At 41.5% G+C, this 17500-nt stretch overlaps 1 long non-coding RNA gene across 5 annotated transcripts in view; it reads right to left on the reverse strand.

Annotated features, from left to right (window-relative positions):
• LOC117745637 overlaps positions 1 to 17500 on the reverse strand; it is a 96468-nt gene that overhangs the window by 50317 nt on the left and 28651 nt on the right. The gene's annotated exons all lie outside the window — the stretch shown is intronic.

Raw genomic sequence — 17500 nt, forward strand, 5'->3', positions numbered from 1 at the left:
AAAATGATTAGGTGAGCATGCTGACGTGAAATAGAAAACACTCCTCATGGACATAAAACAACTAAAACCAAACCAGATATGAACACAAATATGGACCATAAACACTTTATTTGCAATGACGTCAAGGTAGCCCCATATTTGTCAATGTCTGCGGACGTTTTCTCAAGCTTCTCAAAGACTGCCGTAGCTCCGGGCACCCCACCTAGTTTCACAGATCATGTTTTGGCGTCTGATATGAGGAAGTTGCTTTATGGACCTGAGCAAATGAGTCACGTGTTTTTGTGTATAACCTAAATGATTCAGCTGGAAGACTCCTCGTCGATTCAAAGACAATACACAGTGTTTTCCTCTCGAGACATCGGCGTGACTCACATGAGTCAGACGGCGAGCTGCATCGTGCCTCAGGACACATCTAAAGAGAGTTTAAGGTAGACGGCACCCTTGAAGCTGCATATTTTCATCATTCATACGGTGACACCATCACCCCTCAGAGGACTGAGTCAGCCTCCCAGCATGCTGTGTCCTGCTTGTATGGGAATGCCAAAGCGCTCCCATTACTATCGCTGCCTGCCCTGTCTCTCTGAGTGATTCGTTTTATATCAGTGATTCAGATTTGTATTGCCCAAAGGCCCTCGTATGGGGGGTGGTGGTTAGCGATATCCAGTGGTCCCAGCAATGAAAGGGTTTACTCATCCTTCATCCCGATCATGTGAGAGCCCACCAGACGACCCTGTCAACCAATACCTTGTACTGAGTCGTACAGTAAGTTTATGAATCAATTAGATGACTCAATGTGGCCACCCAGTTGTGTGCGTGCCTGAAAGAGAGACGTATTAGATGCAGACAGAAGATCACACTGTTCACAACGTATTAACTGTATTGGTATGCTGTTGGGTGGTGTAAGAAAAAAGCTGGCCAGGAACACAATGAACACAATAAATAGCAAAGACATCATTATCATGTGAAGTCTTAACACCATGGAGAACATCTTTATTAGAGTACATCCGAATGATCGGCCACTTGTGAATCAAGAACGGGGCACTTTCTCAAACATACTAGCCCATTAAGCTAACCAGGTATGATTCAATCTTTGAATGCAACTCCAGCATTTGCATCCAGTACCACAGTTAGTAACATAAATACAAATAATAATAATTTACTGACGTGGGATGAAGCCTGGTTGGAGTGACTAGCAAGCAGCCAACGGCAGAGCCAAGAGTGATAAGGTGAGACTCCTTTTCAATCGGACTTCCAATCCGACTTCTCTTTATGCCTGAATATCTTATCTTAAATATGTTTCCAAATCCTGGAGTCGACATTTAGTGGCCATTAGGAGAACTTCAGTGAGGAAGAATGTGAAGAATGAAGCAATTAACCTAATGAAAATGACTCCAATAATCAGGAACACAAAACCCACACGTGTTTTAATATTCTGTTGGATGTGCTGTATATGACTCAGATGCATGTTGTATGTCGCGAGAGCTAGATTTAAGCAAGGTGACATCACATAGCTGTCAGCTCTCTGTGAAAACTCACCACTTTGCTTTAGTTGTGTGTGTGTGTGTGTGTGTGTAGGTGTGCGCGCGTGCTTGTGTCTCTGGCATTTTGAGCTCTTGGCATTTTCTATGTGGCACATCATCTACCACAAATACACACACTCCCTCTCTCTGCTCAGGAAACTGCTGACAGATAAGAAACGCGCATACCTTTCTAGCGCTGTGGTCATCATTCCCCACCACGCTGTCACTTTCAGAGCGCTAATCCACCAGAAGAGTTCTACACACTGCTATTTAAGTCAGTAAGCATTACCCTTGCCAGTAGGATTTAACTAATTTTGCCTGTAGCACTTTTGGTTTTAGTTAAACACAGCTGAATGATTCCCTCAATCACTGATGGCAGATTAATCCCTGCTTCCAAGTTTCACTAATTAACTTGCTAAAATCAAAACCATTTGGAGGGTGGAGGACGCATAGTATGCTGCGCTTAGATCCAAACATGGTGGGTTTTAGGTTTTTAAGGACTTTATTCAGATGCTTTCAACCATCTCGCTTCCCCATTTTTATATCAGTTTCAAGTTCTACACATAGGCCCACAGTGTCTGGGAATAATGTAATTTGAACCCAGGGGCAGACTGAAGTCACCCTCCAGAGGGTTATTAAACTGATTTTAGACATTACATCGCAGGTACACTTGGAACATGAAACAGAGATGTGTGACAGCGTATCACAAGGAAGGTTTGAACCCTTACAGTCACAGTTCATGGACCGTGTCTCTGGCAAGTCTACTGCTCTGCTAAAACACTTCAATCCCCTCCATTTATTTCCAGAACGCCAAGCAGCTGACAATTTCCTGCATAAGGGCCAACGACTTCCATTGTTGTCATATATCTCCCCCTCGTCCGGACATATGTCAGTTTTATGTCAGCGGATTAGGGATGCCAGTTATTGTTCTGCAGCATGAGGATGATGTCAACGTTCCTACAGGGGCCTTTTTCTGTGAGATGGAGCCAGCAAAGCAGCTGACCATCCGTGCAAAGATGCCAACACATCACATCCTTTACAAAACTGCGTCCCTGCTCTTCAGCTCAGTCAGTTGTACCCTGGAGAGGTGTAGAGGGGGGAAATAATGATGTCATCTTTCCAACGGGGGCCCTAAATCTTGGAGTTATTATTATACTTGTGTGCTGAGCTCTGGAAGATGATGATGATGATGATGATGATGATAATGTTAAGGCAGTGTAGATGATGATGATGGTGCTGGTCAGTGCAGTGGTCATGGTGGTGATGACAATGATGATGTAATCTTCCCTAAAGCACCTTTTTAACAACATGAGCACTTCTCTCGTGGTCGTGCTGTAGAAAGACCAGTGCTCATATGACAGTGCTCAAAACACCCTTGTTAAGTGGTGGAGGCACGAGTACTATAAATAAATAAATTAAACCAATACTTCTTCTTTTTTTGTACTGTGATGAAATATTGTAATCTGAATGAGTTTAGTTAGTTTATAATGTAGTTTGGTCCCACATGTTCTACTGACATAGTATTACAATACGGAGCCTTCTATATAACTTATTTCTGCTCTGGGGATGAATAAAATGAGTACTTTAATCAAAATAAGAATGGATACACTCTTTCTGCAATGTTACATTATATTTGCCATTTCCGCCATGATGTATGATGTGGTATGAATATGTTTATATTGTGTTGTCCATTTACTCAAGAAGGACTTCCTTCTTCTAAAAGCCGAGCAAGCAATTATGTCACTCTCAATTATGACTTGACATGATGAGAGGACCTAAAATGATTAGGCTGATCTAATGTCATTACTTGTGTTTTTTTTCTGAAAAGAGCCCACGTGTTTATGAGGTGTTTAAACCGGAGGCTCCGGTGCTTAATAGGCAGTTCATCCTGCATTGCCCTTCTCAGCAAAATGTACAAGACAGCGTGTGCTCACTGTTGGTATTACCATCAAAAGCAATTAAATCAACATGTGCAAGTTTCAAATGTGACTGTAGAAGTTATCATCATGTTGTTGTTTTTTATTTGACATTTTCCAGTTCCACCCCTGTGTGTTAGAGCTAAACTATAAATGATGTCACTCTGCCACTGGGCTTCTTGCTCATTATGGCTAAACTGATAACACATGCGGAGAGGCTTTAACTGTTAAAACATTTCAACACTAAACAGCTGACTATGCCAAAGCTTTTAAAGGGCAGGCACGCAAAAAAAAAAAATCAATTTGAAGCTAAAAAAAATCAATTTCTTTAGCCGGGGCCGCAGTAAATCACATCAATACAGGCCAGAGTGTCAGCAGTGTGTTCATATTGTAAAGGAGATGCAACGCTTGTACTGGAATTCAAATCTAACATACAGTCGTATTCAGAGATTGGAGTTACCACCGGCTGCACTGAAAAGCCAACCGAGGGTTACATTTTAACAGCGTGTGGCGCATTTGTATCTTTGTTTACTTCCACTGGTTTCTGGTTGTTTCCAACAATCTTCCCCCATTTCCTACACATCCAAGTTACACCCTTGTGTGTTAAACTATATCTAGTTTTACAGAAGGCATGATGTCATTCGGCCTGCGGGGCATTCCCACATCCATGGCTCAGCTGATAACACATGTGGTGGAGAACTGTTAAAACACATGGGTGTGTAGCAGTTTTCTGTTAAACTCCTATCCCATATCAACCTTTGCCTGGGAAACACAGAGGAGTGGGGTTTGGCAAAGAAAACAGGTCCTTTTTTTTTCCCCTTTCCCCCCCTTCCAGCAACCATCAGCTTTAAAGCTCATCTAGATTGCGATTACCTTGGCTGAATGCAGTAACCCAGCCCATGTTGTTCCAGGCCGGCTACAGCTGTGCCTCACTCTATAAAAAAAAAAAAGAAAATAACAAAAAATAATTGCATAACCATTCCTTTTACCTTGCTGATTTAGAGCAGGACAAGCTCCACTTGAGTAAACGCACACGAGTGTCGGGCCTTTCAGATGGTTGAAAGTGAAGCGGTTGAATTCCACATGCTGTCGTGCTTGAGAGTTGTTTGACATCAGTGGAGGTTGTGGTTGCTCACTGGTTCCACACTGCTGTACAAACACGGCTCCACCAACAAGCCAGTGAAACGTCCGCTGCTTTCACTCGGTTATTCTGTGCTGTGAGTCAGGGGAACTGAACTCACCAAACCAGTCCGTTGCTAGTAGCCTATTGGTATTCTGTGTCTTTAGAACTAAACACATGCGTTTTGCAGACTGAATAAAGTTTCGTGCAGCTGTGCAAAAATGAATAAAAAACTAATGCAGAGTTTAGCTGAAATGCACCCGAAATCCCACTGGGGCACTCACAGGATAAGCTCAGCTGATATGGAGCCATGAGAGGAAGTTTAACTTGTTTACGAAGGAAATGACATCATTGGGCATGGATGAGACAATGACCTCATGCCGACAAGATAATGACAGAGCGAGAGAGAGACAGAGAGACAGAGAGAGAGAGAGAGAGAGCACTGTTTAGTTTGGCTGTCAGATGTAAAAATGAAAGGTGGCTGAGTGCACCAAGGTTATTTTAAACCCTTTAAAGTGGATTTGGTAAATGGCTGCGAATGACTGATTTTTATTGGATATTGTTGGATTTTTTATTTGCTGGTCGTAAACAAAAATGCAGTATAAAAATGTAGGCCAGGTTTTCTCACACAGAAAGAATGGGAGGAATCTGTTGTTGCACCTTGTATCTTTAGTGCAGTGGAGACTGTAGTTTCAAATCGTAATGGTTTTGGAAGATGGATTATGACACTAGGACAGACAATGTGCTGTTTTCTCAACAAACATCCCACATTGCAAGTATTAATGCCACAGGTGGTAATGATTTCTTAGCACTGTGGGATATTGTTCAGCCTATGTGTGTCAAAGCCTCAGTTCTTTGATGTTACTCGTGGATTGATAATGAGCACAAGCAATAGAAAGATGAAAATGTATTCCATTCAAATTTCAGAGTTTGAATAAGACCCGGTGATGAATTTCAATGAATGTCTAAGCAGAACATTTCATTTTCTTGGACAACCTCGACTCCTGGGGGATTTAGATAAACAAGATTTTCCGGAAAGTAAAAAAAATTATTAAAAGATAAGCAACCTATTTCTGTTTCTGTATTGTACACGTCTTTTTTGCTTTTAATGTGAGTGTTCCAAGCCTATTCACTCACACAAGGGACCATTACAAGTTTCCAAAACAACATTCTGTAGCTCTGCACTTTCTATAAACTGCTCCTCGATGACCTCTAATTGTCCCGGGGATTGGGACACCGTGATTGAAAAAAAAAAGAAAAATCCTTCACGCCAAAAATGACTGGAGGGGGTTTGGATGAGCTGTTAGACCTCCCAGGAGCAGAGCTGGACTAAACCCCCAAAACAAAGCTTGCTGCTGGGTTAAGGATCTTAGAATATGCCCTGGATTATAGAGTCAGAACATGCCCAGGGACAGTGGCGGAAAACTAATACTGATTTTGGCTAAATAGGGATCCTGGTTTCTTTGAGAGGCAGTGTTGTTCAGTGTTGTTAGGATGATGACAGTATTCAGGGAGGGGGGGGGGGGGGGGTTATAGTGCAGACAGTTGTGGTACACTGACATAATTAGAAATGATTGCCACTGCTAAAAGTAATACAAAATTGTTACATGGTCCATTTTCTAATATAATATAATAATATAATAATAATCATTTAGAAATTTTAAAAAAAAAAACAGCACAAAAAAGGTTACAGTTACAGTATATGTGTTTATCAACACAATGAAATCAAAAATAACAGCAAAATGGGAGAAAGTCAGCAGTGCCTTGAAGAAGGAGACACGACTTTATTTATAGATTCAAAAATATATATATATATATATACAGCATATATTTTAATATATATATATATATATATATATATATATATATATATATATATATATAATTTATTATTATTTCTGGCCATAGATTTTTTTCTTAAAGTTACATACTTCACCATAAATGTTTCAGCCAATGAAGTATATATGTCAGTGTATTTCTAATTCTCAAAGGCCTGTCAAAGCTTATACTTCCAGGCCTACTGACAAAGAAGTCGAGTGAGTTAATTTACACAAACAGAATGGTCCCATCTGGCCTGATTAACATACTACATTGCTAATGCTAACTTTTAATGGTGTGATCATCTCACCCGCTCATTTTCACTGAATCCTTAATGCAACATTTGCATATTAGAACAACATATTGTCTCTCACTCGCCCAGGGGCCCGACGAAGGTGGTGTCAGATTCCATTTTTGTCTCAAGCTGCAGTTTGAACAGTGTACGGGAGTGTTCATTTCCACATTTTGAGAGAAAAACAAAGATCACGTAGAAGCATGTGTCAAGAAAAGACACGAGAATGCAATTTGATATATTGCGTGTTTGACATTATTGTCAAATTCAATCAAAACCAGTGATGCATTGGAGATGTGTTTTCTCTTCACAGTAAATTCAGAATAAACACCCAAAAAAAGGTTAGTTATTTATGTGTATCCAGGTGGGGTGATTTAATTTGCTGTGGTCTGCCCAATGTCTCCAATGGTATCAAAATGCATCTGAGTAAATTATAATTGCATCAATGTTGCTCTCCTGAGCATTTTATTAAAAAAAGGCACATTTTAATTTTTCTTGTTCAAGTTTGATTCGAGATTTGATATCTAGTCATTGGAATGCATGCAGCACAGACTGCAGTCTCACTGATCCACCCCCAACACACCCACCTTTCCCTCCACAGACACACACACACACACACACACACACACACACACACACACGCACACACCAAAACACTGTCCTCTGCAGAATCTGTCGCACTAATAAGTCATATAGCCTCTCTTCATGCAAGGAAGAGGAAACATAAAATAAAAATGCAAACGCCGGCAACAGCCTTTTAATGTTGCTATAAATCAAGAAGGCCCATCAAAGGAAGTTGAAACATGTCGTGGAATACCTCCCTCTGTTAGCAGCATGACACACACATGGACTGACAGATAGATTGAAACATCTGTAGATCCAAGAAAAAAGGGCTAAAAAGTCCATCGTCCTTGATGGAAGGAAAGAACTTCACACACAATAAAATGATTTTGAGTTAGTGGATACATACGTATAAATATGTGCACATATATAATACCACAGCTATTATTACTCGCAGTTCCTTGAGTATGGAATAGATATGAGCCGTGATGAGTGTTTGTGAACCTCAGTCAAGTACACCCAGGCTTCAGACCACCATTGGAGACAATAATAACTCAAAGCAGAGACAGGCTTTCTTTTCAGCCTAGAGACAGAGGTAGAGGGGGGATAGGAGAGCAGAAGACAGGTGGGAAGAGAGAGGAGGGGGGGGCGGGGGAGCCAGCATATTTCACCTCCATTCACCTGCTGACATGGCCTCTCAAAGAAACCTTTCATTAGACCTTCAGAACAGTCAGCTTAGTCTGTCCAGTGCCGTCAATTTAGCTGTCATATTACACTGGCTCACTTTCTGCTCTTTCATCTCTGGGATTTTTTTTCATCTCGGGATTTTAATACGGGAGGATTGGCAAAAGAGGAGAATGTGCGGAGAAGCCTCAGAAGTCAAACCATCTAATACATCAGTTAAGTGATTTAAGGTGTGCATGGTTAACCTCCATATACCTGAATTCAACCGTGCAGAAACAAAGTGCTCGGGGAAGTGACACCTTGAAAGAGACGCTTTTTCAGCAATTCATCACTTTAAAAAGAAAAAAAAAAGAAAAGAAAAAGTGTCTCTGCATATACTTCGGCTTTTTCTCATTCAGGCATAGATGATCAAATACAATGTGTTACTCCTGGCAAAACAGGTTAAAACACTTCTGCAGGTGTTTCCAGGGCTTAAAATTGCCCCATGATCCATATTTAATCAAATATTCTCAGAGTGTTTTTTTTTTCTTTCAGGTTTTCGATTGACAAAGAGCTTAAAAGCCATGGTTCATGACAGTGTTCAACAGACGGTTTTTGGATTTCGGGAGGGGCGAGGCTCCATCTTTCTTGGCTGAGTTGAGCTTTGCTGCAGATATGTGATCTCAATGGGTCCTTTCAGAAGGTGATAATTTAGTCTGCCAACACCTCTTCTAAATCATTAACTTTAGGGAAAGTCAACCACACAAGCTTATTTTCTTCTAATAGTTTTGGAGTGAGAGGAATGCTCCATGCATACACAGACACAGGGAGGGAACGGGGGAGTAAGAGCAATATATACAGTAGAGAGAGAGAGAGAGAGAGAGAGACTCTCAAAGCTCTCACCTTAAAATAGAGAACATCAATAACATTCTGATGTTGATGTAAGACTTGAGAGGATTGGCTGGTTTCTCTTTCCTCAGAACAAGCTCAAACTACCCTCCTGTCTCTCTCAAACGTGTTTCAGGCCACCCACAGTTCATATAGAGGCTCTCTATAACTCCACAGCGAAAGAGTGGTGTCATCAACTTCTTAAACCGCGCCTCCCTCTTTGACTCTGTCCGGTTAAACTGACTCCCACAGCTTTAACTTATGTTATTCATGTAGAGATTTTGTAGTCTATCATATAAAACACATCAAATACACTCTCAACTCTCAACTCTCAAGATCTGCAACATAGCTTTTAAAAATATTCATATTTAGGGTTGGATTCCTTTATCTTAACCGTATAGACGATTCAATATCCAGGAGCTAACCACGTGATACCTATTTCAACGGAGAATTTTGCCGATTATGCAATTATGACTGGTTTGCTGTTTTTGTTTATTTTTCTTTTCAAACTGAACAGAGCTGGTAATCTAGAGGCATCATAAAACTGTTTTACTGAGCTCTGGTTTGCACAAATAGCAACGCTTCTTATTCCAACAAGTGAGCAGCTATGCACACAGCAGCCCGGCTGACATCTGCCATCCAACGGTGAGTGAACTGTCACTCCAACAAACAAACGTATATTTTGCAAAACTGTGAGCAAAGGCTGTTTATTGCAGGATTACACAGTTACCTTAAAGGCCCTAACAAAACCACTACTAAGTAAGATGTGTGTAATGAGCTCAAGAATGCCACATTGACATTAAAAGATTTCTGAGTTGCTGGTTCGAGTCAACATTGGTGTGATCTACAGGAAGTGTTTCTAAGTTCAGTTTCAACTACGCACCTTTTTTCCACTCCTGTTGCCTGTTTATTTTTCATTGGAAATGAACACAGTATCTCGATGAATCATAGGCTTGAACAAACGACGGTATACTTGGGCTCAGAGCACGAGAACAAAATCAAAAACTCAATCTGAATTATTCATTAGCAGCGAAGGGTTGTGCTGTGACACCCTCCGCCAGTCCTGACTGCAGTGGCGCTGTTCTGTAGCTGAGCTTGACCTTTGACCTCAATAAAAACAGAATATGAGTAAAGGGATCAATAAAGCGCCGTATTGCAACTGTTACAACACGTCAAACAGGAGACTTCTTTAAAAGCCCTACAGACCGCCGATCTTTGTGTGACAATGTGAATGCAAGTCTGTGAGCCCGAGCAGCGCAGTCTATACAGCAGGTGTGAAGACTGTGATAACGTAAAGATAACAGATACATACATCACACTATGATGAGTTTTTATTTGCACCCCATCTCTGTATTGTTATTCCATTAAGTGTACAGTATGTGTTATTCACCCCGCAATTTCTAGTCATGTGACAGGGTTTTTTTCATGGTTGTTGAACTGCGCATGAGTTATCAGCAGAATATTTTCTCTGCCAAAGACACTACTTTTAAACTACTTTTGCTCTGTTTGTGGGACGAGCCAGCGGGAGCAGTCAGAGTTCAAAATACAGAAAGTATTCTCCCATGTCTTTTGTTTCTGTTTTGAAAAACAAATATTGTTTTTAATATCAGAGTCCTGGACGGTGGAACAAACACAATCTGGGTCGTGAGAGGTCGCAGTGCGGCCACGAAACCACACGGACGTTCGTCCACAGGAGATGCAAATCGACAAACGGCAAAAGAAAAAAATGACTTGTTGGCAAACACACACATGCAGACAGACACGCACAAACACCCAGCGTGGCCACCCACGTCGAGCAAGATGGAAACTTGAACTGTGTTTATAACCTAACTCTGGATTATAGGGTAGAGAGAGAGAGAGAGAGGGAGAGAGAGAGAGAGGGGGGGAGAGAGAGAGGGGGAGAGAGAGAGAGGGAGAGAGAGAGGGAGAGAGAGAGAGGGAGAGAGAGAGAGAGGGAGAGAGAGAGGGGGAGAGAGAGAGAGGGAGAGAGAGAGAGGGAGAGAGAGGAGTTTCAGTTGCTCAGCTGTAAATAATTAAAATGCAACTCTCTGCTACTTACTCTCTTCTCACCTCTACCTCTCTCTCTACCTCTCTCTTTCTCTCTCTCTACCCCCCCCCCCCCCCTCTCCACGCACACACATACGCACAAACACATGTCCACAGCACCTCTATTATCTTTATTATGACTTCCCTTCCTGATATATATTGGTTGTCAATTTTACAGAGAACAAGCACAGCACGCTTATCTTGTTAAAACACAAGGTGTGTGTGTGTGTGTGTGTGTGTGTGTGTGTCTGTGTGTGTGTGTGTGTGTGTGTGTGTGTGTGTGCAAATGTGGTTACACTATGTCAGGTAGAAAGGAACAGCAGGTTCCACCACTGCCAATAAACGCACACTCGCACTCACTCAGATATCTTCCTCTCAAACAATAGGTCATGCAGTTGTGAAAGGGGGGGGGGGGGTTGGGGGGTGTAAATGGTTCCTTTAGTAATTGTGGATGTATTTAGTAAAGCTTGCCAAGGCTCCAAAGTCATAGATACGGGACAGGGTGACTGACACACACACCCAGAGGTCAGTAGTAAAGTTTTGGCTGCAACAAAAATATATTTTGAAAAGTTTCAAAGCCACTGTGCGTTAAAGTCAGCTGCAAACCATTTACTGTGGAGGCTGTAGACTAGCTGCCAAGTCTTAAACAGCATGTCTTATTGGCAGAGCTAACACACAGTTGAAAGCCTCATACATGAAAGACTTGTACTGTACAACGCCTGAGGCTCATAAAAGCATTTATAGTGTGAAAGAGGCTGGGAGGATTACTCTCAGAAGGTAATCTATTACAGATAACAGATTACCTCCTTCAAAAAAAAAAACAGAACTCCATTCATTTGTGGAAGATGAACGGACAGAGACAGGTTTTTCCAAACTACGGGGTTTTATCCCCAAATGAAACCACTTAAAGTGATTCTCCACATGACAAATACTGACATGTTTTAATGAGCGAGTGGGCTCGGATAAGGGGGAACATAAGCGACCCAGATGTAGCGCAGTGATCGCACTTAACAAATAAAAAAAAAAGAAGAGTATCTCCTTCATGCAGTGTGCAAATCAGGATGCGTATTGGAATATTTTGAATGTTGCCTTCGTTTTCACACACACACACACACACACACCATTGCTGTTTCCTGAGTCGCCTGCCAAGCAATGCAGGGTCCTCAGCCAAGGGTTTGCATTGCAAGGGGTTAAGGGTTCAGATGTGCGTTCCATAGAAACATCAAAATACACACTCATAAATACATCCAATCGCACGGTGCATGTCCGTTTGACCCCTAAAAAGGGCAAAAGGGCATGAACTCTCAAAACTATAGAGACTTGAGCATTGTGTAGGCCTACTCTGACATAGGAAACAAGTGTCCTAATGCCAATATAACTGCTTTTCTTATTATTACCAATATGTTTCCTGTCCAGGACATGGACATACACTCTAAACTGCTATTTAAGGGTAGAACTAAATGTCATCGTTGTCTTTTTTCCCCTTTTTTTTTCCTTTTGCTTCCTATTTTCCTCACATCGTTTTACTGATGTCTCCTTTATCTTTGCTCTTTTCTTATACCTTTCATTATTGTATTAGTCAGAGAGAAGAAAGGAAGGATGCAGTCAGAGAAGTGGAGGGGAAGATGACAGAAAGAAAAGGGAGGGAGAGAGAGAGAGAAAGAGAGAGAGGGTGTTGGGCATCCTGCCATAACTTCATCTGGACAGACATTACTTTGCATGGAGACAGATGGAGATAGAGACAGAGGGACCGAGCAGGACCGAGCGGTCAGGGTTGGCACGGTGCAGCCAGCTGTGTCAAATGACTGACCTTCCTGGAACCTCTCAACTCAACCTGGCCAGCTTTTTTCTTGCTGCCAGTCAGACCGCTCAACAACCTCCAGCTCTCTCTCTCTTATCTTCCCCCCTCCCTCTATTTCCCCCATGTTCCGCTTTTTATCCCTCTATCATCTCCTCCCCCTCCGCCTCCATTCAACCCATCCATCTATCTTTATCCACACCTCCCCGTCTTCCTCCCCTTCCTTCACTCTTGCCATAAGTCTAACCTTTGCAATGTCAAGTCCTTACTTTTTCATTACCGTTACACAATAGACGCCGTGCCCTTTTTACCTTTTGTCAGGCACAACAGTCATGATTACAATCTCAATCTCCTAAATGCCCCATGCAGGAAATACTCAATTTCATCTATCACCTTTAATTTCTCTCTCAATCGCCATAACCTTTCATTTTGTCCAAAACAAAAGGACTGTTTTGTTCGCACTGGCCTGACAAAGATTTATAATGGGCCTTATCATCGCAATAATGGAAATACTTCAATTCGCCCTTTTGCCGCATCTCATACCAAGTGATAGTAATTATGATTACAAAAAAAATTTTTTTGATAACCAGGTAATTCATTCACCGTTAATGTTGAAAGAAAAATGTCTCGGTTACAATTGGTGTTGGGTCAGTCCATTTAACATTTCCACATCTTACTGTCTTCTCAAGGTATTTAAACATAATAACTTTTAAAGAAGCTGTATTTAACATTGAGCATTAATATAGCAGCAAACTCATCGTCATATAAAGATATAGTGGATTAATGTCTACATGGGCAGAGAATGAAGTCACCTTTTCTCCTTGCTTTTAACGGCTGTGCATGCACGTTAGTGCCCGTGAGCGGAAATGTAAAAAAGAAAGTTATATAAAAGTTGCCAAAAATTGTGAAGAAACGGAGTTGATTATGGTTTTATGCGATCAAATTATTATTTTTTTTTTTTTTTTGGCACTATGGCTAATCAGTCAAAAAGGCTGACTCTCATCCATAGGTCGTTGGGAGAGCAGGGTTTGTTTCAGGGTGTTCTTTCTCGGTAAGTGGTGTTTAAAGTGCGACCAGATGAATCATCATAACTGTCCGTGACACCTCTCGCGACGTCCGGCCAAAGCGGATCCTTTTCCTGCGCTCGCCTTATCGCTGCTACAGCTAACCTTATCTCACAAATGGGCCCCCCCATACAGACACACAAATGATCAGATACATCAATGGCTCCAAAGTGGACAAACGCACACAAGGCACACATATCACACACGTTAATGGTACTGGACTAGATCTTTTTCCATTTGCGGTGAAAGACACAACACATAAAAAAAAATAAAAAAAGGTGGAGAAAGAGAGTCCCCTTTTCTTTTTTTTCCGAAGATGAAATGAAGGGCTCATGTTGCAGCGATCTGTCAAAGCAAGCAAAGGTTCATCGGTGGGTCAGACTACTGGGGGATTTTTTTTCACTGTGTTCCCTCTCAAATTACATGGCGGAAGAGAGGAATACAAGTAGAGGGGGGGGGGGGGGGGGGGGCGTGGAGAGAAAGATTGATATGAGAGAGAGAGAGCAGAATAAAGAGATTACGGGCTTCAAAATGTTCCATATTCATAAAAACTTCTTGTTTTGTTGCTACAGGACTTTTGCCCCACCTTAAGATAATTAGGCAACCGTCATAAATGCAGCACGACATCGTGCGTGACTGATTGGTTCTGATCATTCTAACACAAAGTTCATAGAGGAAGAAGTTCAGTGGGGCTGAGAGGGAAGATAGAGAGACCAGGTGGATGGATGGAAGGTCGGTGGGGCAGTATCAACATCAAGGCAATATCTGGCTGTACTATTCTCCCTCTCGTTGGCCCTCGCAGCTGTCTCTCTCCCCATGGCTCTCTCATCCTATTGCCCTGTCTTCTTCGCTGGTTGTCTTCTCTACTCCTGTTTCAAACACATACACAAGCTCCACAGTCAGTTCAATCACCGACTGAAAATGACCGTAGGCACTGAGAGAGAAGGGAAAGGCATTGTGTGAGTGTGTGTGGGGGAGGGGGGGGGGGGTGTATGACAGACAGATGGGAGCGAATGGGAAAAGGAGACAGATAGCGAGGGGAACTCTTTCATCCAATGAAAGTTGGGGTTAAAAAGTCGAAGGCGTCATAGGCGTCAAAGGCAGACAACAGAGGCCATTCTTTCAGCCGTCCTCTATTTCTTCATGTTCGAGGCTTATAGTGTTGGACTGAATTATGGCTCATTTCGGTACAGTAAAGATGTTTTCTCGTGTATGAATCGAGCAATAGAGGACTGCCGCAGAGCACATTTCTAAAGCCTCTCAAGTCAATCAGAATTTGAAAAATCTGTTTAATATTCCTGTTCTTGTGCTTTATTCATTTCAGCAAGAACTGTAAAAACCACGATGGAAATGCACACGGCTATAAAAACGCTTGCTGACTGAAGTTTAAAATGTACAAACACAGATAGAAGCACATTAGATATGATGCCAACCCAAAAGTTACCACTCGCATGTTGCTCGGCAACCACCACTTATTTAGCTACTGTTCAAGGACTTTGCTGAGAGGAAAAAAATGACATGTAAATCTTATTTATTAAAAGGAAAATGTCTTGCACAGTTTTGGCCTTCGTTATTGCACCAATGTATTACCAGAATTTCATCCGAGCAATGAGCCATGCAAGGTTGTTCTTTACATATGTTTTAGTGCAGCTGAGAGCTAACCAATAAAATACTTATTATTCAATTCACCTCACAGAAAATAAGTGATTGTATTTGTTTCGAATATGAAATCTAACAACACTTCCAGCGTGGCAGTAAAAGTGAAAATCGGAGAAAAACAGTAAAAGACATGAAACCACAGTATTAAAACATTACCACAGGGAGAAGACGGAGGAAACGGTTCCCCATTCCACCTTCCTTCTCACCATATAACATCTGACAAAGCTGAACTGCCATAAAAAAAAGAATCTGCAGGGAAATAAAAGATAAGTGTGCCGGAGCACCATGAAAATGAATACATTTCTCTCTGCACTGTTACTCAGGGAAAATGAGTCAGTGTAGGGAGGTGGCACATTTAGGAGGTATAAACAACTCACGGAGAGATCACAGAGATTAAACAGACAAAACCAGAACAGCAGAGGGTAGAAATCACAGAGCACAACGAGGAAAAAAAAAAGAGGAGAGGGAGAGACAAACAAAGTGAGGAAAAACAACAAGATCCAGCTCAGACGCAGACAAGTGGATAGAAGCAGAAGAAGAATACGAGCCGAGATAACTCCAACACTGAGAGAGAAGAAGAAAGGGATGCGAGAGAGGAACACAAATGACGGGAGAGGGAGGAAACGCAAAGGAATCTTGATGAACTAAGAACAAGGATGGATTGTTTGTGGGAGTTTCCTCACTGCAATGAAATCCCAGCTGTCTCAAATATTGCCTGCTCGCAAGAAAAAAAAGTCAAGTCGTGTGTATTACAGCATTCAAATCAGTTTATTCGTCACAACTTTCGTCTCCAGCAGGAAGTTCGAATGCGCACAATAATGTGTAGAGAGTGGTGCCACGCGAGAATGTTGAATTTGTCCTTTTTTCTATCAAGTCACAGGACACACAAACAGTCAAAAGCAGGAATTAAGATGCAGCAGAGAATCCTTTTCATGAATATATTCTTGCAGCCGTTTGAAGCAGAAAAGCCCGGGGCGTGGGAACTTTGTTATTGAGAAAAAAAATGTGTCTTATTCAGCCTCTTGTGTCACTTCTGGTTCCAAAAAACCAAGATGGCGGCTTCAAAATCGTAGTCCACAAAGCAATGTGTGAAGTCACAGTGACAGCGTCCACTACAGTTTATGGTTATCGCAGACTCAGATCGCACACACACACACACACACAAGTGTGGCAACAGTAGAAAACTACTTTATGTAAAGGGAGTTATGGTAAAAATGGACTTCCACACACACAGAGGGAGGTGACTTCATTCTCTGCTCAGGTAGACATCACTCCACTGTATCTTTACATTGCAAGTAGTTGTTTGCTGCTATATCCATGTTCTGATTCCCGCATGTATAACACCTTCAAATAAATATGAAAAATAATGAGTAGATGGGAAAGGATGTTTGATTGGGAGATAAGTCCATGAGGGGAGTCTGTGAGTGTCTGTGCGGTTCTGAGAGGGAAGGTCAACTCTTAGGATAGGAAAACATTCAGAGGTAAAAATGTTGGGTTTTTTCTATACATGTTTCTTAGCTAAAAAGCTACCAACCACTAATGTAAAGTTGCCTTTGGTTGGCCAAATATATGGTGCAGTGCAATCATATTTTTTGCCCTGAATATCCCCATAATATTTTTTTAAATTGCTGTAATGTTTTTTTTGGTTTGCATTTTCTGTTAACATTTGATGAACCTTTTCGCCCTTTGTCATTTCACTGCTCGTGCTAACTATATCATAGCCTCCAAAACTCACATGTTTAGAACTACAAAAAAAACACCTGAATAATGACTTAGCAAAACTAATTGGGAATGTATGCATATTATGACTATTCTAATCTGCAACATATTTTAACAGTACCAACAATTAAAGCTTGTGAGCGTTATATATAAATACATTCATCCACTCGATGGGCTTTTTATGATTTATGGGTTTCTAGAAGCACACGAGTGACAGTGCTCTGTAACCCATCTCCACACACAAAGATGTAGCTCCTTTCTTTAATTAAAGGAACTCTTTAATTGTCAACTACAGCGAGCATCTCCCTCGGAAAAAAGAAAGAAAAAAATCTAATCAGAAATGAAGAGAGGTTTTGAGAGAGAATCTCCCTTATGAGATTTGCAGACAGTTATTTTCTCTGAGATAGGTTCTGTTGTGTTTCTCCAGTAGGCTGTT

This window comes from Cyclopterus lumpus, chromosome 16 (genome assembly GCF_009769545.1).
Source record: "Cyclopterus lumpus isolate fCycLum1 chromosome 16, fCycLum1.pri, whole genome shotgun sequence".
In the NCBI taxonomy this organism is placed as follows: Eukaryota; Metazoa; Chordata; class Actinopteri; order Perciformes; family Cyclopteridae; genus Cyclopterus; species Cyclopterus lumpus.